Raw genomic sequence first — 6,000 nt, 5'->3', positions numbered from 1 at the left:
TAGGCTTTAGGCTCCCGTGGGCTAAGGCTAGGGCTCCCCTAGCCTTCAGGCTAGGGCACCCCTAGGCTTTAGGCTCCCCTGGGCTAAGGCTAGGGCTGCCCTAGCCTTCAGGCTAGGGCTCCCCTAGGCTTTAGGCTAGGGCTCCCCTAGCCTTCAGGCTAGGGCTCCCCTAGGCTTCAGGCTAGGGCTCCCCTAGTCTTTAGACTCCCCTAGGCTAAGGATAGGGCTCCCCTAGCCTTCAGGCTAGGGCACCCCTATGCTTTAGACTCCCATAGGCTAAGGCTAGGGCTCCCCTCGCATTCAGGCTAGGGCACCCCTAGGCTTTAGGCTCCCCTAGGCTAAGGCTAGGGCTCCCCTCGCCTTCAGGCTTGGGCACCCCTAGGCTTTAGGCTCCCCTAGTCTAAGGCTAGGGCTCCCCTAGCCTTCAGGCTAGAGCACCCCTAGGCTTTAGGCTCCCCTAGGCTAAGGCTAGGGCTCCCCTAGCCTTCAGGCTAGGGCACCCCTAGGCTTTAGGCTCCCCTAGGCTAAGGATAGGGCTCCCCTAGCCTTCAGGCTAGGGCACCCCTAGGCTTTAGGCTCCCCTAGGCTAAGGATAGGGCTCCCCTAGACCTCAGGTTAGGGTACCCCTAGGCTTAAGGATCCCCTAGGCTAAGGCTAGGGCTCCTCTAGCCCTCAGGCTAGGGCACCTCTAGGCTTGAGGCTCCCTTAGGCTAAGGCTAGGGCTCCCCTAGCCCTCAGGCTAGGGCACCCCTAGACTTGAGGCTCCCCTAGGCTAAGGCTAGGGCTCCCCTAGCCCTCAGGCTAGGGTACACCTAGGCTTGAGGCTCCCCTAGGCTAAGGCTAGGGCTCCCCTTACCCTCAGGCTAGGGCTCCCCTAGGCTTGAGGCTCCCCTAGGCTAAGGCTAGGGCTCCCCTAGAAATCAGGCTAGGGCACCCCTAGGCTTTAGGCTACCCTGGGCTAAGGCTAGGGCTCCCCTAGCCATCAGGCTAGGGCACCGCTAAGCTTTAGGCTCCCCTGGGCTAAGGCTAGTTCTCCCCTAGCCTTCAGGCTAGGGCTCCCCTAGGCTTTAGGCTAGGGCTCCCCAAGCCTTCAGGCTCGGGCTCCCCTAGGCTTTAGGCTAGGTCTCCCCTAGCCTTCAGGCTATGGCACCCCTAGCCGTTAGGCTCCCCTGGGCTAAGACTAGGGCTCCCCTAGCCTTCAGGCTAGGGCACCCCTAGGCTTTAGGCTCTCCTGGGCTAAGACTAGGGCTCCCCTAGCCTTCAGGCTAGGGCACCCCTAGGCTTTAGGCTCCCCTGGGCTAAGGCTAGGGCTCACCAAGCCTTCAGGCTAGGGCACCCCTAGGCTTTAGGATCCCCTGGGCTAAGGCTAGGGCTCCCCTAGCCTTCAGGCTAGGGCACCCCTAGGTTTTAGGCTCCCCTAGGCTAAGGCTAGGGCTCCCCTAGGCTAAGGCTAGGGCTCCCCTAGCCTTCAGGCTAGGGCACCCCTAAGCTTTAGGCGCCCCTGGGCTAAGGCTAGGGCTCACATAGCCTTCAAGCTAGGGCACCCCTAGGCTTTAGGCTCCCCTAGGCTAAGGCTAGGGCTCCCCTAGCCTTTAGGCTAGGGCACCCCTAGGCTTTTGGCTCGCCTGGGCTAAGGCTAGGGCTCCCCTTGCCTTCAGGCTAGGGCACCCCTAGGCTTTAGGCTCCCCTGGGCTAAGGCTAGGGCTCCCCTAGCCTTCAGGCTAGGGCACCCCTAGGCTTTAGGCTAGGGCTCCCCTAGGCTTCAGGCTAGGGCTCCCCTAGCCTTCAGGCTAGGGCACCCGTAGGCTTCAGGCTAGGGTTACCCTAGGCTAAGGCTAGGTCTCCCCTAGCATTCAGGCTAGGGCACCCCGTAGGCTTCACTCTAGGGCACCCCTTGGCTTTAGGCTAGGGCTCCCCTAGACTTCAGTCTAGGGCACCCCTAGGCTTTAGGCTAGGGCTCCCCTAGGCTTCAGGCTAGGGATCCCCTAGCCTTCAGGCTAGGGCACCCGTAGGCTTCAGGCTAGGGCTCCCCTAGGCTAAGGCTAGGGCTCCCCTAGCATTCAGGCTAGGGCACCCCTAGGCTTCAGGCTAGGGTACCCCTAGGCTTTAGGCTCCCCTAGGCTAAGGCTAGGGCTCCCCTAGCCTTCAGGCTAGGGCACCCCTAGGCTTTAGGCTCCCCTAGGCTAAGGATAGGGCTCCTCTAGCCTTCAGGCTAGGGCACACCTAGGCTTTAGGCTCCCCTAGGCTAAGGAGAGGGCTCCCCTAGACCTCAGGTTAGGGTACCCCTAGGCTTAAGGATCCCCTAGGCTAAGGCTAGGGCTCCTCTAGCCCTCAGGCTAGGGCACCTCTAGGCTTGAGGCTCCCTTAGGCTAAGGCTAGGGCTCCCCTAGCCCTCAGGCTGGGGCACCCCTAGACTTGAGGCTCCCCTAGGCTAAGGCTAGGGCTCCCCTAGCCCTCAGGCTAGGGTACACCTAGGCTTGAGGCTCCCCTAGGCTAAGGCTAGGGCTCCCCTTACCCTCAGGCTAGGGCTCCCCTAGGCTTGAGGCTCCCCTAGGCTAAGGCTAAGGCACCCCTAGAAATCAGGCTAGGGCACCCCTAGGCTTTAGGCTACCCTGGGCTAAGGCTAGGGCTCCCCTAGCCATCAGGCTAGGGCACCGCTAAGCTTTAGGCTCCCCTGGGCTAAGGCTAGGGCTCCCCTAGCCTTCAGGCTAGGGCTCCCCTAGGCTTTAGGCTAGGGCTCCCCAAGCCTTCAGACTCGGGCTCCCCTAGGCTTTAGGCTAGGTCTCCCCTAGCCTTCAGGCTATGGCAGCCCTAGCCGTTAGGCTCCCCTGGGCTAAGGCTAGGGCTCCCCTAGCCTTCAGGCTAGGGCACCCCTAGGCTTTAGGCTCCCCTGGGCTAAGGCTAGGGCTCCCCTAGCCTTCAGGCTAGGGCACCCCTAGGTTTTAGGCTCCCCTAGGCTAAGGCTAGGGCTCCCCTAGGCTAAGGCTAGGGCTCCCCTAGCCTTCAGGCTAGGGCACCCCTAAGCTTTAGGCGCCCCTGGGCTAAGGCTAGGGCTCACATAGCCTTCAAGCTAGGGCACCCCTAGGCTTTAGGCTCCCCTAGGCTAAGGCTAGGGCTCACCTAGCCTTCAGGCTAGGGCACCCCTAGGCTTTAATTTCCCCTGGGCTAAGGCTAGGGCTCACCTAGCCTTCAGGCTAGGGCACCCCTAGGCTTTAGGCTCCCCTGGGCTAAGGCTAGGGCTCCCCTACCCTTCAGGCTAGGGCACCCCTAGGCTTTAGGCTCCCCTAGGCTAAGGCTAGGGCTCCCCTAGCCTTCAGGCTGGGGCAACCCTAGGCTTTAGGCTCCCCTGGGCTAAGGCTAGGGCTCCCCTACCCTTCAGGCTAGGGCACCCCTAGGCTTTAGGCTCCCCAAGGCTAAGGCTAGGGCTCCCCTAGGCTAAGGCTAGGGCTCCCCTAGCCTTCAGGCTAGGGCACCCCTAAGCTTTAGGTGCCCATGGGCTAAGGCAAGGGCTCACCTAGCCTTCAAGCTAGGGCACCCCTAGGCTTTAGGCTCCCCTAGGCTAAGGCTAGGGCTCCTCTAGCCATCAGGCTAGGGCACCCCTAGGCTTTTGGCTCCCCTGGGCTAAGGCTAGGGCTCCCCTAGCCTTCAGGCTAGGGAACCCCTAGGCTTTAGGCTCCCGTGGGCTAAGGCTAGGGCTCCCCTAGCCTTCAGGCTAGGGCACCCCTAGGCTTTAGGCTCCCCTGGGCTAAGGCTAGGGCTGCCCTAACCTTCAGGCTAGGGCTCCCCTAGGCTTTAGGCTAGGGCTCCCCTAGCCTTCAGGCTAGGGCTCCCCTAGGCTTCAGGCTAGGGCTCCCCTAGTCTTTAGACTCCCCTAGGCTAAGGATAGGGCTCCCCTAGCCTTCAGGCTAGGGCACCCCTATGCTTTAGACTCCCCTAGGCTAAGGCTAGGGCTCCCCTCGCATTCAGGCTAGGGCACCCCTAGGCTTTAGGCTCCCCTAGGCTAAGGCTAGGGCTCCCCTCGCCTTCAGGCTTGGGCACCCCTAGGCTTTAGGCTCCCCTAGTCTAAGGCTAGGGCTCCCCTAGCCTTCATGCTAGTGCACCCCTAGGCTTTAGGCTCCCCTAGGCTAAGGCTAGTGCTCCCCTAGCCTTCAGGCTAGGGCACCCCTAGGCTTTAGGCTCCCCTAGGCTAAGGATAGGGCTCCCCTAGCCTTCAGGCTAGGGCACCCCTAGGCTTTAGGCTCCCCTAGGCTAAGGATAGGGCTCCCCTAGACCTCAGGTTAGGGTACCCCTAGGCTTAAGGATCCCCTAGGCTAAGGCTAGGGCTCCTCTAGCCCTCAGGCTAGGGCACCTCTAGGCTTGAGGCTCCCTTAGGCTAAGGCTAGGGCTCCCCTAGCCCTCAGGCTAGGGTACACCTAGGCTTGAGGCTCCCCTAGGCTAAGGCTAGGGCTCCCCTTACCCTCAGGCTAGGGCTCCCCTAGGCTTGAGGCTCCCCTAGGCTAAGGCTAGGGCTCCCCTAGAAATCAGGCTAGGGCACCCCTAGGCTTTAGGCTACCCTGGGCTAAGGCTAGGGCTCCCCTAGCCATCAGGCTAGGGCACCGCTAAGCTTTAGGCTCCCCTGGGCTAAGGCTAGTTCTCCCCTAGCCTTCAGGCTAGGGCTCCCCTAGGCTTTAGGCTAGGGCTCCCCAAGCCTTCAGGCTCGGGCTCCCCTAGGCTTTAGGCTAGGTCTCCCCTAGCCTTCAGGCTATGGCACCCCTAGCCGTTAGGCTCCCCTGGGCTAAGACTAGGGCTCCCCTAGCCTTCAGGGCAGGGCACCCCTAGGCTTTAGGCTCTCCTGGGCTAAGGCTAGGGCTCCCCTAGCCTTCAGGCTAGGGCACCCCTAGGCTTTAGGCTCCCCTGGGCTAAGGCTAGGGCTCACCTAGCCTTCAGGCTAGGGCACCCCTAGGCTTTAGGATCCCCTGGGCTAAGGCTAGGTCTCCCCTAGCCTTCAGGCTAGGGCACCCCTAGGTTTTAGGCTCCCCTAGGCTAAGGCTAGGGCTCCCCTAGGCTAAGGCTAGGGCTCCCCTAGCCTTCAGGCTAGGGCACCCCTAAGCTTTAGGCGCCCCTGGGCTAAGGCTAGGGCTCACATAGCCTTCAAGCTAGGGCACCCCTAGGCTTTAGGCTCCCCTAGGCTAAGGCTCGGGCTCCCCTAGCCTTTAGGCTAGGGCACCCCTAGGCTTTTGGCTCCCCTGGGCTAAGGCTAGGGCTCCCCTTGCCTTCAGGCTAGGGCACCCCTAGGCTTTAGGCTCCCCTGGGCTAAGGCTAGGGCTCCCCTAGCCTTCAGGCTAGGTCACCCCTAGGCTTTAGGCTCTCCAGGGCTAAGGCTAGGGCTCCCCTTGCCTTCAGGCTAGGGCACCCCTAGGCTTTAGGCTCCCCTGGGCTAAGGCTAGGGCTCACCTAGCCTTCAGGCTAAGGCACCCGTAGGCTTTAATTTCCCCTGGGCTAAGGCTAGGGCTCACCTAGCCTTCAGGCTAGGGCACCCCTAGGCTTTAGGCTCCCCTGGGCTAAGGCTAGGGCTCCCCTACCCTTCAGGCTAGGGCACCCCTAGGCTTTAGGCTCCCCTAGGCTAAGGCTAGGGCTCCCCTAGGCTAAGGCTAGGGCTCCCCTAGCCTTCAGGCTAGGGCACCCCTTAGCTTTAGGTGCCCATGGGCTAAGGCAAGGGCTCACCTAGCCTTCAAGCTAGGGCACCCGTAGGCTTTAGGCTCCCCTGGGCTAAGGCTAGGGCTCCCCTAGCCTTCAGGCTAGGGCACCCCTAGGCTTTTGGCTCCCCTGGGCTAAGGCTAGGGCTCCCCTAGCCTTCAGGCTAGGGAACCCCTAGGCTTTAGGCTCCCCTGGGCTAAGGCTAGGGCTCCCCTAGCCTTCAGGCTATGGCACCCCTAGGCTTTAGGCTCCCCTGGGCTAAGGCTAGGGCTGCCCTAGCCTTCAGGCTAGGGCTCCCCTAGGCTTTAGGCTAGGGCTCCCCTA

This window comes from Tenrec ecaudatus, unplaced genomic scaffold (genome assembly GCF_050624435.1).
Source record: "Tenrec ecaudatus isolate mTenEca1 unplaced genomic scaffold, mTenEca1.hap1 Scaffold_453, whole genome shotgun sequence".
NCBI lineage: Eukaryota > Metazoa > Chordata > Mammalia > Afrosoricida > Tenrecidae > Tenrec > Tenrec ecaudatus.
This window is presented reverse-complemented; position numbering follows the sequence as displayed.